Genomic DNA, 20,314 nt, shown 5'->3' on the forward strand with positions numbered 1-20,314 from the left:
CCCCCCCCCCCCCCCCCCCCCCCCTGCAACCAGGTGCCAAATTCATACATCTAAGTTCTTAGGCTAGTACCTCAGAATGTGGCTGTATTTAGGGACAGGGTCTTTTAAAGAGGTGATTATGGTAAAATGAGGTCATACGGGTAGTCGCTAATCCAACACGACTGGGGTCCTTATGAGGAAAGGAAATGTGGACACAGGTACAGAGAGAAGATGACCTGAAGACCTGGGGAGAAGACAGCTATCTGCAAGCCAAGGAGGAGAAGCCAACCCTGCTGACACTTTGATATCAGACTTACAGTCTACAGAATAGTGAGAAAATAAACTTCCCCTGTTTAAGCCACCCAGTCTGTGGCTTTGTTATGGTAGCTCTAAACAAACAAACACAGATACCAAGGTAGTCCTAAAGAATTGGGACTACTTGTACCCTACGACCCAGCAATTGCACTACTGGGTATTTACCCCAAAGATACAAATGTAGTGATCCGAAGGGGCACGTACACCCCAATGTTTATAGCAGCAATGTCCACAACAGCCAAACTATGGAAACAGCCCAGATGTCCATCAGCAGATGAATGGATAAAGAAGATGAGGTGTATATATATACAATGGAATATTATGCAGCCATCAAAAAAATGAAATCTTGCCATTTGCAACGACATGGTTGGAACTAGAGGGTATTATGCTAAGTGAAATAAGTCAATCAGAGAAAGACAAGTATCATATGATCTCACTGATATGAGGAATTTGAGAAACAAGACAGAGGATCATAGGGGAAGGGAGGGAAAAATGAAACAAGATGAAACCAGAGAGGGAAACAAACCGTAAGAGACTCAATCTCAGGAAACAAACTGAGGGTGCTGGAGTGGTGGGGGGTGGGAGGGATGGGGGAGGCTGGGTGATAGACACTGGGGAGGGTATGTGCTATGGTGAACACTGTGAATTGTGTAAGACTGATGAATCACAGACCTGTACCCCTGAAACAAATGATATATTATATGTTCATAAAAAAAAAAAAAAAAGAATTGGGAGCTCATAACTTGAGGCCAGGATCATTCTACCCTAGATCTGGCCACTGTTTTTCTCAAAGGAAAATAAAGCGGAGCTTGGGAGTAAGGGATTCTCTGTACCAGTTACTTGGGCTGCTGAGCCATACCCAAATGTGATATGCAATATGGAAGTCTGAGAAAAAAGTACAAACTGTTTGAATTGATGTCATTTAAAATGTGTGAAAAACAGCCAGACTAGCTGAGTGAATGAGAATTTGCCAATAAGAAAAAGGTTGAAACCCTTTACCATTCAAAATTTGACTTGTAATCAACTGTATAGAAATGGGATTAAAGGTTCTTAAGGTGTGTAGCTAGGAAGATCTGAATTTGAACTTAATTTCTCTATACCTCTGTTTTCTCCTGTGCAAAAAGGGGTGCTTCATATGGTTGCTATAAGGATTAAGTGAGTTAATAATGAGTTATTGTGTACATATACAATAAATATAAGTGGTTAGTATTATTTATGTCAATATTAAAAGACAAAGCTGATTAAACAGTAACTTGCTGTTGAGGAAGAAATCCATGTTTTGCAGGCAAATTCTGTGGAGGAACTCACGCTCGCCTGCAGTAGTTTGCGTGAAGGGTACCAAAGGCCATGGATGTGATGTGACGTTCTTTTCTAATTACTGTGATGGCTAATGCGGAGGCCCCCGGTGGTTCTAGAGTCTCACCTATAATAGTGATGAATTATCTTACCATGAAATATCCTCATTGCTTAAAACTGTTCCCTAAGGGGGGCTGGGTGGGCTTCTTTGTGCCAGGGTGGGGTGTGGTTAATCATGGTGTTCTTTATTGATTCTTTTGAACTGTGGGTGGCTTTCTTTTCTAGGTTCCTGAATGTGTATGTTAAAGGAAGTAGGATATGGTTAGTGACTTATTTTTAGATTTCGTATAACTCTTAGCTTTGCCTCTGTTATAATTCCAGACACCATTGCTTCCTTGGTTACCACTAGCTTCACTAGCTCCTTTTAACACTTTGTGGTAAACCAGTTGAGGCTGGTTGAAGTGGAGGCTGAAGAAAACAAAGCATGCAAAGCTAAGGCTGAGAAATGTATTTCTTTCACAGACCTTAGAGAGAAGTAGTGACTCAGACCTGGTGAGCACATCACTGCTCAGGACCTCTTAAAATAGGAATGTTCTTCCCCCTGCAGCTGTAGGGATTAGTGCTGTGGGCCTGGGGGTTCCTGAAATGAGTGCCTCCCGGACTTCTACAGGGCACAGCGTGGGCCCTGTACCTTCCTGGAGGAGGGTGGGGCCCCTCAGTCCCCATGGACACCCTTCCGGCCACCTGCCCTAGTTGAGCTCCTCAAAAAGGAGAGTAGGACAGATTGCGGGGGAGGTGGAGAAAAGAAAGTAGGGTTCCTAGGCAACAAGGCACCTGGGAGAAGCCCTATGGCAGCTCCATGTAACCCCAGGGGAGGTGACTTTAGTAGGGGAAGATTTCTTCTCTGTAGTTCCAAGTATGGTTCATGGTCATTCTTCCTAAGTCATCAAAGCCTTTCTGAGGCAGTGGCCAGAAACCTGGAAAGCAGTAATGCCAAAGGGGAGTGGGGCTGATAGTGGACAGCCACCGAGCAGCCAGAACACAATGAGAGGAGGCAGCATGAAAGGCCAGGCCTATTCTGGGACACATACCTTGAGTCACAGTGTAACAGAGACCAGAGGTGACAGCTGGTCTCTCGGCTCCTTAGTGAGCAAGCATCTGGAATATCACTCTGATTTTGTAAAGCTCAGTTTAGGAACACAAAACCTTAGGGAATTTGGAAAAGGGCAAGGAGAAGGAGTAGCTGTAGGTGAGGAGGGCTCAGGGAATCTGATCAGAGGAAAGATTAAAGAAACGAAATGTGGGCAGCTAGTAGGGGGATGGTAATAGTCTACTAATTCCTGACACCCTAGAAAGCAAGCATTATTCGTAAAAGGAGATGGTATAATCAGAAGATAAGAGATGAGCATTGAAAGGCTGAATAGCACAAGAAAATGCTCTGGGCAATTGTATTAGCTTGCACAACAGAACCACCACTTTCCAAGGAAATCGAGTGTGTGTGTGTGTGTGTGTGTGTGCACCATTGCTTGAGATACATGATAGTAGATTTTCAGTACAATGATACTGTAAGCTTCTCTGGACCAGAGACCATGGTATCACAAAGTGACCTAATGGTCACCTGACCTCCAAACTTGGCAACAAGTGTCCTCATGCAACTTCTAGAACCCAGACACTTAGCAAATTAACCTCAAAATGCTCCTGTGAGATGCAGGCTGCTCGCAATAGATTTTGATTTGATTCTTACAGTCCATTCTGCAATAGGAAAAGGATTCTACCAAGATTGAGATGTAGAGGGCTTAGATCTTACATGGAGGAAACATGGTCCTTCCATGGTGGATGCAGGAAGGCCCAGAGTGAAGTAAAGGGCAAGGGCCATGCTCTGGCAAAGAACCCATCAATAACTTTGATATGTGAATCCCAGAGGACGCTGTGACATATCTGGTTCCTGTTACAGGATTGGGGATCTGGTTCTGTTTAGCAATTCATGCAAAAAGTACAGTGTCTGTACAAGCAGAGGTTTTGATTCAGATGGAAATAAGCCTACGTTTTTTAATTCCAGTTTCAGAAACAAAAGTTTGCTGCTAGGTTTGGAGGACAGCTGGGAAAATCCTCTGGACTTGGATCCATGTAAGCCTTCTCAGACATGAGGGGCCTATGAGGGTCCAGATATTTTTGCTCTCTATTTTTATTTATAAATAAGTCCTACCTCCCAGGTGCTGGAAAGCTAATCCAGGCTGACAGATTTCCTTACTTGACTGCCTTGGCTTTCAATGGCCAGTGTCACTCCTATTAATAGTCAACTCTATATTCTTAAAGAGCTTCTCTGTCTGCTCTGCCAGGCCTGGAGCAGACGCTGGTAAGAAAGATCAAGCTGGGGTTAGGCCGGAGGAAGACAGAAGCAATTAAGCAGAGGGGACAGAGAGGCACCAAAAGAAGGAAAGCCAGGAATTTCTTGAGCAAAATTAACCTTAAGCTGACTTTGAAACTTTCTTTGATACATTCTTCTAGCAATTGGTTTTAAGGTCTACATAATACAAGATTAAGGAGTTCAAGAGGACCCATGCGTAGATGGAAAGTGATTCTAATGACCAGATTAGTTGGCTTCTTGGAGAAAGGGACTCAAAGGATGATCTTGTTGAATGAGCTTCTTTTCTGGATCCCTTTTCCTTAAGCAAATATAAAAATAGTCTTTTTAAAACAGAGCAATATGTATCTTTTAGCTAGTCTCTTCCTTTGGTTTTCAAAGTGCATTGCATATTTTGAGACAAATTCCAGTCAATTTTGATGCTTTTGTGTCTTGCTTATTTATTCTCCTGTGGTCCAAGGTCTCAAGCAAAGACAGCATAGTGCCCCCAAACACTTTAGAAGTAAAACCTTTATTAATGGAATTATGGGGAAATAGAATTCATGCTTAACTCTTAGTTAAACATAAAACCCCTTTTGCTTTAATCCTTGATGTTGAAATCCTTTTTAAGATGTTTACATTTATGTCTGTGCACAGTACATGGAAATGATCTAATCTTGCTCTGATGACTCAGCATCTTGTAGCCCCTCCATTCTAAATATGTTTTATTGTAGGGATAAGGGGCACAGAAGATCACAATGAGTCTAAGCCTTGGCCCAAAAGACTCCTTTATCTAATTGTGTTTGAATCCTGGGACAGACTCACATTCCTGGTTCAGTTCTAAGTACCTGCAGACTCCAGCCCCAAACACTGCCACTTCTTTAGCAGGTCTAGAATGAATTTTTGCTTCCATGTGATCTCCTCCTAGGAGGATTATGAAGCCCCAGTAATGAAGACTGGGGGAAGAGCTGTGTCTACAAATAAGAGAGAATCATCACAGAACTGCTCTCCTCGGGCATGGCTCAGTGCCACATCACTTTTGGGCCTGAGGCCATGTGCTCCTGAGTTTCTGTCTTGACATGCAGGAGACCTGGATGGGCCCTTGAAGCACATGGAGACTCCTAGCTCCTTCTCTACACAAACAGCTGAGGAAGGTGTAAATGTATTCATTTATGTGGGGTAGAGGAGTCACGCTGCTGGCTATCTTGGTGCTCCCTTTGAGTTCAAGGAAAAATGCCAGGTGGGAAGACATAAATATCTCACCCAAAGACAATTTTTGAAAATCTCCTCTTTCTCACCCTTTCCATCCTGGTTGCCAGAGTAATGGGCAATGTGGATCACATGGGAAGGACAAGAAAATGGTAGTAGGTCAGGGCTGCTAATTGCCTTGGCCTCTTTTGCTTGTTGTGACAACGAGGGAAGAGCCAACTGATCAAAACTTCTGCGCAACCTCTTTTAGCTGCAGGATTTACCACATTTATGAAGTAAATGGCCAAAGGAATTAGAGTTGTGTCAAGGACAAGAGGATTTAGCCAAGGGAGCCCCGTGGTTTCTTGCTTGTCATGAATGATGTATAAAATGAGGTAATGCAACCAAAATTAAGTGAGAGCTGCAGAGTCACTTTCCACACAGCTGGGAGTGAAGCTTTTTGATGACTATATGATTTTTTAAATGTCCTGGAACATCAGAAGGCCTGAATTCCAAAATCACATTACTTTGCCACTTTATTTCACAGGTATATCTGGGCTTCAGGGAGGTGGCGTTGTCTCCAAGGGGGGAATGCCACAGATATTTTGATATTGGGAAGTTTGGAAAAGCCTTTCCTCCAATTGTTCCTCCCTTCCCATTTGTGGTCTTAGTCTTCTGGCCTAGAGAATCAGCATAATTGCTATTGGAAACTTTGGGGAAGGGAAGAGAGGATTAAGAAATGAAAATCTGAAATGGAGCAGTATGTCCAGAGGGAACTAATAGGCTAGAGCAGAGTTTACAGAAAGAGCCCCATTCATGATACTCTTACGAACAGGACTCTTTCCTGCTTTGAGCTTTCCTTTACTTGAGGCTCTATTTCTGATGTTTACTATGGGCTCCACTTTTCTGACTCATGGACTTTCCTTCTGAGGAAAGGAGTCAGGGAGATATGGGTTAGCCCCCTCTTCTGGCTATATAGCCTTGGCCCTTGTCTGCAAACTGAAAAGGAACATCTGCCACAAAAAGTGGTTTTGAGGGTTATTGTAATGTCGGTGGCCAACAAATATAAATTCTCTCCTTGCCTCTATTTTCCCTTTCTGTTTTTTCTTTTCCTGTTGACTTTCTTCATTAAACACGCTAGTAGACGTTTACCTTGAGGCAGATAAAGCTTTTGCTTGTAAAGTGGGCTGTGGGCCTGCTCTTTTTGGAAACTCTGCTTTAGTCAATTAGTTGTTTTGTGAGGAAAGTATTCTGAGGGTTGAGAGAGAGAGGGAGAGAGAGAGAAACACTACTTAGGGGATCATTTTGGGTGCACGCGAGGATTGAGAAAGGGGTAAGAAAGAGGACATTTTATCCACCATGGGTAAAAATGGAACAAGGTTCTTATAATACACTTTTTTCTAAAGTGTCTTGAGCATTAGCAAGATGCTGCTTGAAAGAGAAGAAAAAAAAAAATCTCCCATGGACCTGTGCCTGTTTGACCTTGAATTTTATTTTGCCTACATTATTTGGAAAACCCCAAGCTAAGAAATTTTTATAAAAAGAGCTATTTTCTGAGGTTCCTGGCAGAAACAAACATAAAACTGATACGGTAGGATGACCCCTTAATCTGGATCTCTCAGGATTCCCACATATAAATACCTGCTGAACATGAGCTCCTGATACATAGTTGCAAAATACACAAGAAAGCAAACTACCATGTGTGTGCATTAGTAGACATAAAAAAGCACATTAGAATTACACAGTTTCCAATAATTTAAAATAGTAGAGCCTTGAGTAGAAACTATGAGAATGATGTTTTAAATGATTAAAGACATAAAGTAGGGAATTTAAAATACAAGAAAATAACAAGTGGTTATAAAAAGTAATTGTAAAAAAAGGAAAGCAGATTTTGAAAGAACTTACTAAAAACTTCTGGAAGGGAATGTTACTGAATGCAACTGTAGTGAGAACTAGTAAATTGGAAAGTAGATCTCATAAAATTATCCAGAAACTAGCATTGAGAGATAAATTGACAGGAAATGTATAAGACAGTTGAAAATACATGTAGAAATAGAATTAAAGGTTTCTATATGTTAATCATAGTTAATCGTAGAAAAAATAAAGGGAGTACTTGAAGAGATAATGATTAAGAGTTTTCCAGAGTTAAAAGTAAACTTAAATCCTCATATTTGGGAAGCACAATAAATCTCAAGCAGATTAAATACAAAAGACACTAGACTTACTGAAATAAAATCTCAGAACTCATAAGACAAAGAAGAAATCTTAGGAACAATAAAGAAGAAACAGTATATTATTTATAAGAACTACAACAGACTATTCAATAGCAAAAAGAAAAATAATATTTTCAAAGTGCCAAGATAAAATTTGTATTACACCCTCACCCATGGATAATTTGGCTTACCATAGAATTTTTCATTGACATATTAAATCCAGAAATCAGGACTGAGTTGCAAGAAGGAATGATAAACACATGGGACAAATTTTAATTAGTATTTACTATAAAATAACAATGTCAGCAATGGCATGATTTAGAGGTAAAAAGACAAGGAAAATTAGGGTGCCTGGGTGGCTCAGTTGGTTAAGCAACTGCCTTCGGCTCAGGTCATGATCCTGGAGTCCCGGGATCGAGTCCCGCATCGGGCTCCCTGCTCGGCAGGGAGTCCGCTTCTCCCTCTGACCCTCCCGACCCTCCCCCCTCTCATGCTCTCTCTCTCTCAGTCTCTCTCTCTCAAATAAATAAATAAAATCTTTAAAAAAAAAAAAAAGACAAGGAAAATTAAAACCTGTACAAAATTAATATATAAGACAGAAAGACACTGATTAGATTTAAATTGTTATAAATACTTGTTTTGGAGGAAGATAGAGCTATTGATTAAATTTAGACTTCATTAAAATAAGTATTCATATTGAAACTTTAAGGGTAACCACTAAAAAAACAGAAATTAAATATATAACTTCTAAACCAGGAGAGAATGGCAAGGAATAAAGAAAATTCATGTAAGTCCAGTAAAAGCCAAAATAAGAGATAAATATACCTTAGGGTAAATAGGAAACACAACATAAGTGGTAGTAATAAACTCAAATACATCAGTAATTAAAACAAATATAAATGGACTAAACTCTCCTGTTTAAAAAATCAAGATTATCATGCTGGATTGAAAATAAAAACAAAACAAAAACCAGAGACATAGCTAAAACATAAAGACCCCCAGAGTTAAAGATAAAAAAGTGTGGCAACCGATATAACAGACAAATTTTAACCAAGACATATCTAAACCATAAAGACCCCCAGAGTTAAAGATAAAAAAGCATGGGGGCGCCTGGGTGGCTCAGTCATTAAGCGTATGCCTTCGGCTCAGGTCATGATCCCAGAGTCCTGGGATCGAGCCCCGCATTGGGCTCCCTGCTCAGCGGGAAGCCTGCTTCTCCCTCTCCCTCTCCCCCCTGCTTGTGTTCCCTCTCTCGCTGTGTCTCTCTCTGTCAAATAAATAAATAAAATCTTAAAAAAAAAAAAAAAAGCATGGCAACAGATATATCAGACAAATTTTAACCAAGGGAAAGCTGATATAGCTAAAATAATATACAAAGTGGTATTTAACTGATAGAGATAAAGATGAGTCTTAAATAAGGATAAAAGAAACAGTATGCCAGAAAGATTCGAATTCCTTTCAAGGACTCATGGGCCATTTAAAAAAGAAAACAACTAGTGTATCATTACATAGAAAGGCTTAGTAAAAATAGTAAATACCAAAAAAAGCATATACACACTAAGTTCTCTAACTACAATGGGGTTAAATGTGAGAAAACAGTAAGTAAAAATTCTTTTTAAAACATAATATAAAACATAATATTTCTGGAAATTAAAAGTAACTATTTCTAAGTAAATCATGGGTCAAATAATGAATAACAATGGAAATATATTTATAATTAAACAGTTATGAAAATGTCAAATAAAAGTAGTGTGATAAAGCTAAAATGCTATTTAGTGTGTAATTTACAGCCTTAACTGCTTTCTTTTTTTTTTTTTAAAGATTTTATTTATTTATTTGACAGAGAGAGAGAGACAGTGAGAGAGGGAACACAAGCAGGGGGAGTGGGAGAGGGAGAAGCAGGCCTCCCATGGAGCAGGGAGCCCGATGTGGGACTCGATCCCAGGACCCTGGGATCATGACCTGAGCCGAAGGCAGACGCTTAACGACTGAGCCACCCACCCAGGTGCCCCAGCCTTAACTGCTTTCATTAGAAGTGAAGAAAACCATGGGGCCCCTGGGTGACATAGTCTTTTAAGTGTCTGATTCTTGGTTTCGCCTCAGGTTGTGATTTCAGGGTCATGGGATGGAGCCACATGTTGGGCTTTCTGCTCAGCAGGGAGTATGCTTGAAACTCTCTCCCCCTTTCCCTCTGCCCCCCCCCACTCTGCGCTCTCTCTCTCTAAAATAAATAAATAAATAATAAATCTTAAAAAAAAAAAAGTGAAGAAAGCCAGGGCTTAATTAAGAATCTAGTAAAAGAACAGAGTAACTCAAAAGAATTAAAAGAAAGGAAAATATGAGGCTGGGAGTATAAAGTAATAAAATAAAAAGCTAAAAATTAGGAAGTTTCAACAAAATTTGAAAACTGACTTTGCTTCTTTATGCATTCTGCTCCTAGGAGGGTAGAATGGTTTACCTAACCAGTAAATTTGAGAGGAATACTGAGCTTACTCATATCAGCTCTGCTCTTCTTTCAGAGCAAACCTGTCTGGAGTCAGGGTAAGTTTTCCTCTGCTCCTTCATGCTCCTCCATGCCATAGATCTCAACCAGTCAGCCCTTTTGGGGGAATTCTGCTTCCTGAGTCAGCAAATCAGTCTAATTCTGGCTCTCATATTAAGCTACAATCTCCAGCCCAGGCATTATAACTAACAAAGGTACTTACTTCTTTGATTTCTCAATTTGTTCATAACCTGGGCGGGAAAGAGGGAAAATGCAAAATCTTTTTAGGAATGAATAAAGAAACATTGGTAAGATACAGTAGATATTAAAAAATAAAGAGGATACTATGCTTATCCAAATGCCAACAAACTTAAACAGAAACTGTGTGTTTGTCTGTTTCATCCCACTAGTGAGTTTGTATATCCAGTTGCAGCAAGTACAGAAAAATGTTTAGTTTACCAAATGTTAAGTTTACCAAAACTGACTCAAGAAGAAACAGATTACTAGTTATAATCATTTAAAAAATGCAATATTTTGTAAAAATCTACACATATGCATATGCATGTATACACACACGCTCATTTCAAACTCTTAATTTACAGGCAAGTTCTAGCAAACATTCAGTATTAAACAAATGTTTCAGATAATAAAAAGAGTGCTCTCCAACTCATTTTATGAGACTGGTATAACTTTGATAGAAAAACAGATAAACTTGATATTAAAAACAGAAAAAGTCAATATGAAAAAAATTTGCAGACAAATATTCACAAATAAACATAGGGTCAAAAATCATAAATAAAATACAAGCAAGTCAGAATCCAGCTATATCTTTATGAGTTTTATATATGTGTACTTGTGTGCATGTGCATACATGTATGTGTGTGTGTGTAAACCCAGTAGGGCTTCTTAAGTAACGTAAAGATGATTTAACAAGAGAACCGTTTGTAATGTAATTTAGCGTATTGACTGAAGAGGAAATACACAATCATTTAAATCGAAGCAGGAAAACACTTAAAAAATTGAATATATTTTCATGATAAATTCTTAGTAAAATGGAAAGGTGGGGAATATTTGACAAAAGATGATCTACCAACATTTTAGAGCAAATATCCTCTTTGGTATTCTCTTCAAAGAGGACTAAGACAAGAATGCCTGTCATCACAGCATCTGTTTATCAATGTACTACAGGTTCTAGTCAGTGATGTTAGACAAGAAAGAGAAATGAAGAGATATAAGCATTGGAAAAAAAGAAAACACTTTTTCTTGTGTGTGTGTGTGTGTGTGTGTTTAGACAATGTATATATCTAAGAGAAACTGTCAAATAATTCAAATAATAAAGTTTTTGGAGAGAAGATTCTTGTAGGTTGGGCTCCAGGGAAGCTGACTCTGACCTGGCAGTCAGCACGTAGTTTATTGGGTTGTGTTCTTAATATCCACACCTGTGGAAGGGATGGGTGAGAAGCAGGATTGTACAAAGAGAGAAGTTGAACTGTGATGCAGTCCTAAAGAAGGCCCCAGACAACCTCCTGGGAAGATCTGAAGCTGCTGACTCCCTTTAGAATTATTCTAGGTTAGGGTGGAGAGGCCAGGGCTTTATATTTCCAAGTTGACCAGTTGCCCGGTGTACAATGCCCTGGGAAGTGATGTGGCTCTGGGTTTGGCAGCTCTTTTGGCCAAGACTCTTCTTTAAGAGGGCTTGTGGATGAGGTCTAACTGCTAGCATTACTTCCTGCACTGAAGGGGATAAGTTCTTTAGTCCTAAAGGGGGACTTGGGAGGCACGGGGATCTACCTTATTTATTTAAGTTTTGGGAGCCATTCCTTCAGGATCTCAAAGGGAGTCTTTACCTTGGGGAGGGGGGAAACTTACAGGAAGAAGATGAATAGGACAGAGTGTGGCTTCCATTGGAGCAGCTGGTCTTGGGGCCACCACTGATACTCATTGATTACGGCTTTCCTATGCATTCTAGACGTCCTCTCTTCTTACATAGCATCTCTGCTAGTGTCAGTGGCAAACCTGCTGGGTGACGCAGATCCTCATTTCTGACAGGTCTGATACTCTGGCCATGTGTCCTTTTTTTAGGCCAGGGTTGCTGCAACTGTCCAATTACCATCACAATTGGGCAAGATATTACCAAGAGGCACATCACTTAAATGCCAAATATAGTCTTCCCTGCTGACATTATGTAATAGCAACCTTACCTTCTCCTGATAATTAGCATTAACACCCCCCCACCATTTCAGAACCTGCTATTCATTATGATAATTCCATCTCCTTGGCTTCTAACTGTTAAGTGCTGCCATCTGGCCTCTATAATTTCGGAGTCCGGTATCCCCACTGCTATCAGTGAGGCCAGTTCTGTAATGGCCTCTGCTACTGTCATCTGGCCTGCAGAGGGGAGCTACCACTGAACTTCAGGAGGCTAGTGGTCTTCTCACCAGTGCATTTTTTATTGCTTTGGGCCCTTGTATGGAGAATTTTCATCCTGTGGATTTTTCAGTCTTACGTGGTAAGTCCACTCTTCTATGCCTACTTATCTAGGTCTTTTTACTATTTCTTTGACTTCCTGCCTTGGTAATTCAGGCATTTCTGCATTCACTTCGTGTGGGCTAGAGTCAAATAAACGTTTTCTATAAAGGGCCAGAGAGTAAATATTTTAGGGTTTGTGAGCCACAAACATCCTTACTTGCCTATCTTTGTTTATTTTTTATAGCGCTTTAAAAACAGAAAAAACATTCTTAGCTTTCAGGCTGTACAAAAATAAGGCACTGGGATTGTAGTTTGCAAAGCCCTGGGCCATAGCTTTTTCATGCATCTGGGAGCCTTCCTAGGAGGGTGTTTGCATAATCTCTCAACATCTATGAGGACCCATGTTAAATTCTGTGTCCTGCCACAGTGCCCCTAAATTAATAAACTCCCTTCTTCCACTTTATATTCTGCCTCCACTGAACCAGCATCCTCAGAATCCAGTCTAGTGTGTAGTCCCCTGGCCCTTGTTGGGACAGGTTTTCTGGGTCCTGCACCTCCCTTTTGGCAATTTCTCCTTCCTTTTTTATCAGGCTCAGCCCATCCAGGTTGAGTTAACCTTCATTATTGTCCTAATGACCAGGAGGGGTGGCGGAGGCTGATCCCAGGAGGGAGGCGTGTTGTCCTGCAGGAGAGAGGCTTCTTCTCTGAGAAGAAAAGACTTCTTTCTGAGACCCTTCTTCTCTGCATCTCTGTAGATGCAAGTAAGAGGGAAAGAATAGGTGTTAGGAGTGAGGGGTGGGCCACTTGTGCAAGCTCTGATGGTTCTGGGGGATGTAAGAAATTAAAGAGTTTCAGGTGCATCACCCCAGGTATCCTCATTCATTCTCTCCCTGCCAGGGCTCTGAACTTACATAGCTGACCAACCAGTAGGAACTGAGAGCTTCATCTTCTTTGGAATTCTGCTCCTCTTAAGGTTAAGTCCATCTTTACTTTTTCCTTAGGCTGCAAGATACGAGAGTCACTTCACAAGATCCTTGGACTATTACATTTAGTTTTTAATTAATAATTAATTTCTATTAGTCTTCCTATATATTTTTCAAATGATTAATAAATCTTAGCTATAGTCACCCAGTTCCACTGTCCCTGTAGTTATTATTTGCCCCATGTTTTTCTTTTAAAGATCTGTTTATTTATTTTAGAGAGAAAGAGAGTGAGAGAATGTACGAGCAGGAGGGGCAGAGGCAGAGGGAGAGAGAACCTCAAGCAGACTCCACCCTGAGCACAGAACCTGATGCAGGGCTCGATCTTGCAGCTCTGAGATCACGACCTGAGCCAAAACCAAGAGTTGGATGCTTAACTGACTGCACCACCTAGGCGGCCCCCAGCCCCCTGTTTTTCAAATGCCTGATCAGTTGCATTCTCCTGTGCACCCTCTTTTACCAGAATACCCTCTCAGTTTACCACAGATAAGTTTTAACAATTTCATCTCTACCTTGTGCCAGTGATGGGTCCTCATCACCAGTCAGGCCGAAGATGACCCAACTGCAAAATCTCATCTTAGCATCTGCTTTCATGGACTGTTTCAGGTTCCGTTCTCCAGGAAGCAGACTCTGAGGTAGAGATGAATATGCAGAAAGCATGCTTTTGAGGTTGATACCTATAGACAGGCCAGGAAAGAAGCAGGACTGAAGAGAGGAGGAGATGGGGTGGGATGTGGTCTCAGTGAAGACCTCGGTAGGGAAGCTCTAGAACTGGGATGGCCCTTCCGAGTTGTCCCAAGCTGATGTGAGGAAGATAAGTTTTTATTCTCTGTTAATCAGTCTTTGCTGATTAACAGGTTCCCTAGGAAAGGGATGTGAGGTAAGGTAGACACACCCCTCCTCAATACCAATACCTCAATACAACCTCTCGAGATTGTCAGTAGCATATCCCACTGCTCGGCAAATAAGCCCTTCTGACTTAGAGGGACATCTGGGTGGTACATCACAGCACCTACTTCTAAGATCGTTACATACTGGCCACAAAGGTAGAAAATATCAAAGTTAGAAAACATAATTTAAGTAACAATACCTTTTCAAAAAGTAACAAAAACTTTTAAGGTGTCTGGGAATAAAGTTAACAAATATTCAAGCCACTTTAAGAAAAAAATTATAAAAATTTATTAAATTTTATTAGGGATGCCTGGGTGGCTCAGTTGGTTAAGTGGCCGACTCTTGGTTTCAGCTCAGGTCATGATCTCAGGGTCCTGGGATTGAGCCCTGTGTGGGACTCTGCACTCAGTGGGGAGTCTGCTTGAGGATTCTCTCTCTGTCCCTCTCTGTCTGCCCCTCCCTCTGCTCATTCTCTCTCTCTCTTTAAAATAAATAAATAAAATCTAAAAAAAGTAGACTTAAGTAAATAGTTATATTATGTCTATGGATGGCAAGATTCAATATTTTAAAGATGTTAGTGCTCTGTAAGTTAATATAAAATTCAAAATCCCAACAGCTTTTGTTAATATTTGACAATCTTGTCCTAAGATTTATATGGAAAAACAAATGGCCAACAATAGTCCAAACAATTTTAAAAGTAAAACAAGGGCAGGAAGACTTGCCCTACTGGATATCAAGACTTATTAAATGCTAAAATAATTAAGATAGATGGCAGTGCCATAGGAATATATAGATAGACCAGTGCAATCTAATAGAGATTTTACACTTGTTTGAATAATTACTGAATATATGATAGTTGTAGCACTGTAAATTAGTGGGAAAACAACAGATTTTTAAATAAATGGTACAATTGATTATTTCTATGGGAAAAGAAAACTGTATATCTGTCTCATTCTATGTATACAAGTTTGATTCCAAGTAGATTGGGTATGTATAAATTATAAAGCTTTAAAACTTTTACAACAAAATACACAGAAATACTTTTATGACTTTGAGGTAGGGAAAGATTTCTTAAACAAAGCATGAAAACTACATGTTATAAAGGAAAATACTGATAACTTCCACTCCTTGAAAGGTTTTATAAACAGAGACAACATAACTAAATGTCAGATCATAATATTAGACGAGATATTTGCAATTATGTAACTGATAGAGGAATAATATCTGGAATATTTAAAGAGCTACCAGAAAACAATAAGAAAAATATAAGTGAACTTGTAAGTAGGCAGAAGATAAGAACAGGCAGTTATGAGAAGCTAAACATGAATGGCGAATATATGTTTGAAAAGTTTCTCACCCTTCCCAGAGATCCTGGAGAAGTTAATTAAAACCACGACGAAATAGTTTTTCATGCCCATTGGGTTTGTAAAAACTGTTAAGTCTTCAAATTCCAGTGTTGGGAAGGATTTGGGACAAGGAAATACGCATACTCTGCTAGTGAGTTTGTGAAGTGGGAGTGTACATTGGGATAGCCACTTTGGAAAGCAATTTGGTAACATCAAATAAAATTTAAAATGAACTTAATTTTCACCCAAGGAATTCTCTACCACCCTAGAGAAATTTTTTCACATGTGGATATGAATTGTTCAATTTAATATCATTTGTAATGGATGGAAATTGGCAACAGCCTTAATTTCCATTCACTAGAGAATGGATAAGTTGGAGTAGATTCATACAAGGACATATTATACTGAAGTTAATTAAGGTGATCTAGAGCCACATGTTTCAGTGTGGATGGACTTAAAAAAGTAAAATATTAAAACAAATATTAAAAAGAAAAACAGCTGCAGAATATTTATGGTACATTGCAACATATTGTTTATGAATATATACATTTTGCATTTATGTATTTCATATATGTAATCTGATTACATATTGCATATATATTTAAGTATACAAATTATATATACTATATATATTATAAAATATTATGAAAATGTGAGTGGAAGTGAGAAACACCAAATTAAAGATAATAATCTTTCCGAAGAGAGGCGTGTAGGAAGAATAATGGTATTGAGGAGGGGTCTGTCATCATATCTGTATTAATTTTTTTCCCTTTAGAGACCCTGAAGCTCTAAAGATAGAAAGCAAAATTTAAGCTTTGACAAAGCTGAGCATACATGAATTTTTGTTGTGTTTTAAAATTTTCTATACTTTTGGTATGTTTGAATTACATCAAGATTGAATTAGAAAATTAAGGAGTTTAAATGGACTAAGGAAAAATCTATTATTGTCATTTGATGAAAATGAATGCTGCAAATCCTTGTTTCTGACCAGTGAAACCCCACTTTCACAGACCATGTTATCTAACTCGATAAGCTCCATCTCAGACTCTGCAGGGGCTCTGAAAGAGAATAGCTAGGTGAACATGAGTAAATCAAATGTGCAAAAGGTAATCAGATGGGATATCTCTGGTCTTTCTTTGCTGGGGACACTGAGGATGGGATTGGGGAAAGCATGTTAGTTCAGGAAGAAGCTCTGCTTAGGAACTTCTGAAGAGATCCAGCCTCTTGCACCATACCTCGTCTGAGACCTCTTAAGTTTCTGCCTTCAGAATCGGGCTTCCTGAGTTTCCTGTGATGCCCCCTGCTTCTTACGTCTCTGTGGGCTCATTAACTCACTGCTCTAGTCATCCTTGTCAAGAGCCCTGAAGCTGTGGTGTTTCAAGCTTTCCTGGTTAGGCAAAGCCTATGGAAGCAGCAAAACTGATCATATCCCCTGGTGGGTTCAGTGGTAACAGAAAGATTAGGCTGTGCTGGGAACATTGGTGATCAGAGCCATGTGTAGGGAGAATCTGGAGAGTTAGAGTTGGAAGAGACCTTAGAGACCATCTGGCTAAGCTTTTGTGTGTGTGTGTATTCAGACTTTTTATTGTAATAGAGTAGATGAAACAGGTGGTCATGACACTGCTCTGGTTAAAGCTAGTGGGAGGACCCCAATGACCAGTCATTGGTGCTCCTGCTTCTTGCTCTCTCTCCTGACAGCCCCTGATAAGGCTAGGGAGCACATGGTGTAAAACCCGGTTCATGTCCAAAATCCTTCATTAGACAGATGAAGATGTTGGTCTCCAGTGGGACGCTGTGATTGCTCAAGCTCATACTCATTTGGTGGAGGTAGAGCCCCTCCACTCCTGACAGTGCGCTTCCTACTGTACCCTTCAAGCACTTTCTTGATTTTCTTAGAATGGAGTCAGTATAAGCAGGCTATAGTGATTTTTTTCTCTCTTTATTTATTTATTTATTTTTTATATTCTAGATTTTTAAAAAAGATAATTTTGAGTATTCCATACCAAGACATGATACTATCATCCTGCTATGTTACAACTTATTTCATCATTTCACTGAGCTCCATGTGAAGAAATCAGAGTTAGTTCTTAAGTGTTATGGTGATGGAGGAGGGGAGAGGGATCCAGACTAATTCCATGTGAGGGAGCTAGGAAATAAATATTAAGAGGGAGAATATCCCACTATGCCTGTTGTCCCCAAACAGCTCTCTCCTGAACTCCACTTATTTAGGTAATAATTTGGTTTATCGAGCTGTACTTTTAAAATGCTAACATCTTCCCTCTAGGTCAAACCCATTGATCACTTGCACCATAAAGTGAACATTAATAAGATTTCTACATGCTAGGCACTATGCTTAGTGTTTCACTTGCATTATCTTATATAACCCACATAATAATAGTGTGAGGTAAATACAACTGTTATCTTCACTTACATAAGGATAAATGGAGGCTTATAGAGGTTAAATATTTCACCCCAAAGCACACAGCTAATAAATGGCAGAGTCGAGATCTGAGTCCATGCTCTTAGTGGCTGTGCTATTCTGCAATGGACAGTCAGGGTTCATACCCAGCTACCCAGTTAGAGGATGGGTATTTCATTGGATGTATGGAAGAAGGGTTAATTATTTATAGAGTAGGTGGGCATGGTCGGTGGTGCTTTCCTCTCCATTTTACAACCTGGCTTAAGTTACTTCTGTATGGATTTGGATTAGAGATTCCCAATAATAAATAAAGTAAAAAAGAAATATAACCAAGCTACAAGAACCGAAAACTACACTTAAAAATTTGCTGTAAAACATTTATATAAATGAGAGTATAATTTTTGGGGGAGCTATATGCTATCAGCCCTGATTTCCTATTACATTTTTAGATTTTAAATTCTTAAAATCAGCTTTTAGTGAGAAGGGACTGTGAAGGACATTTAAGTAATATAAAGTTAATTAATGATATCTATTTCAAAAAGAGGTAAGCTGGATATTTGAAATAATTAGATACTTAAAAAACCTCTTTTTGCAAATGGTGTCAGTCTTCACATCATTCAAATTCATTTGCAAGAAATAGAATACTAAACTCAAACTGGCTTAAACAACAGGGATATTAAGCCTTACAGTACTCAGTTCTGAAGTAGAGTGGCTTTATGTTTGATTCAGTGAGTCACAAAATATCATCGAAGGGCCAGATTCTCTCTGTCTCTTCATTCTGCTGCTTTAAGCTTTGGCTTCATTCTCAGGTTGGTTTTTCTTGTGCCACAAAATGGCTGCCACTTGGGGCAAGCCTCCTTATTCCCTTACAGTGAGGAAGAGAAAACTGGCTTCTTGTTGCTCTCTCTTCAGAACCAAGAAAAGCATTCCCAGAAGCCTCTTTTCTTTTTCACTGGCCAGGATCAAAGGTCACATGACCATTTCTTAGACAATCTCAGCAAAATGGGTTGAGATTACACATAATCAGCCAGGTCCAGCTCTTTAAATGAGGGCATTCCCTCAGACACCATTGCTTTTTCTCAATAAGAGAAAAGTGCAATGTATGTTACAGAGGCAACCACAATCCCCAGTGTAGAATTTGCCTGTACCAGATGGGTGCCATGATTCATTTACATATTCAAGAGACCTGTATTAAATATCTGCCATCTGCTCAGAGCCAAGAGATTCTAAAGAAAAGTTATACATGAATCCATTTTTCTATTAGGTGACAAAAATGACAAACTGTGGCTCATGCCCCTGCTGCTTTTTCCTCCCTACCCTTTGGTGTAAGCACTCAGTAAAAACCTCAACGCAGCCAAAGATTGAACTAAAGATGAAAACTGAGGCTGAGCCCAAACTGATGGCTCCAAAACAAGGAAACTGACCAAATTCAGTCAACCATTTAGTTACTAACCAATTATTTTATTAAATACAATCCTTTAAAATAATTAATCTTTCTTTTTACACAGACCAGTTTCCCTTTATCAGGTGATGGATTACACTGACCTTAATTCTTGAGAGCACTGGGTATACATCTCCATCCCCCACAACTCACCAGTTTGATAGCTAGCAACTTTACTCTTGGGCTTACTATATTACATATTTAAATCGTTTGAAGGGGTAGGTGAAGGGCTCAAAAATTCTTATGTGCAAGCTCAGAGTGCTCTAGATTGGCAAAACAATTGCATTTGTAAATGTGAAATACCTTCAGGAGCACTTCCTTTGAAAGTGAATGAGATATGGGTGCTTGGAACAAGTTATGAGTTGTCTTATCTTGTGGTTTAGCAAATTTTGAAGTTGGTCAAATAAGCAGTTTCTACTCTCCCCCCACTTTTTTTTCCTAACAGCCCAGTTAACTACACCTGCCTCTTCATTAACCATAGAAAAGCAAAAACCTAGCGACATGAAATTAAATTTTTCTGTGCTTTGGCACCAATATGCCCACGGAGAATGCTAAAGACATGTGGAAGAGTTAATGCTTAGGGAGAGCAAAAGATTATTTGCTTCTGCCCCAGTAACAGAGCTATTCTAAGAGCTCTGATTGCTTAGGAGAGGCAGGGCACAGGCCTGGCCTCTTTTTCTGTCTCTTTTTTTTTTTTTTTAAAGATTTTATTTATTTATTTGACAGAGAGAGAGACAGCGAGAGAGGGAACACAAGCGGGGGGAGTGGGAGAGGGAGAAGCAGGCTTCCCGCGGAGCAGGGAGCCCGATGCGGGGCTCGATCCCAGGACCCTGGGATCATGACCTGAGCCGAAGGCAGACGCTTAACCGACTGAGCCACCCAGGCGTCCCAGACTGTGCTATTTTTGTCATACATTTTACTTATATTTGTTAAAAGTCCCCACAGTACACT

At 39.7% G+C, this 20,314-nt stretch overlaps 2 long non-coding RNA genes across 3 annotated transcripts in view; one reads left to right on the plus strand and one right to left on the minus strand.

Moving 5' to 3' along the window:
• Nucleotides 1–20,314, plus strand: part of LOC115944019 (uncharacterized) — a 238,613-nt gene that overhangs the window by 187,062 nt on the left and 31,237 nt on the right. The window lies entirely within an intron of this gene.
• LOC145722692 (uncharacterized) overlaps nucleotides 1–20,314 on the minus strand; it is a 38,374-nt gene that overhangs the window by 14,687 nt on the left and 3,373 nt on the right. The window contains exon 2 of the long non-coding RNA XR_014147150.1: nucleotides 10,041–10,068. This is a non-coding gene — a long non-coding RNA (uncharacterized LOC145722692). The remainder of the gene's footprint in view (nucleotides 1–10,040; nucleotides 10,069–20,314) is intronic.

The sequence above is a fragment of the Leptonychotes weddellii genome, chromosome 7 (assembly GCF_054177405.1).
Source record: "Leptonychotes weddellii isolate Sample4059 chromosome 7, ASM5417740v2, whole genome shotgun sequence".
Taxonomy (NCBI): domain Eukaryota; kingdom Metazoa; phylum Chordata; class Mammalia; order Carnivora; family Phocidae; genus Leptonychotes; species Leptonychotes weddellii.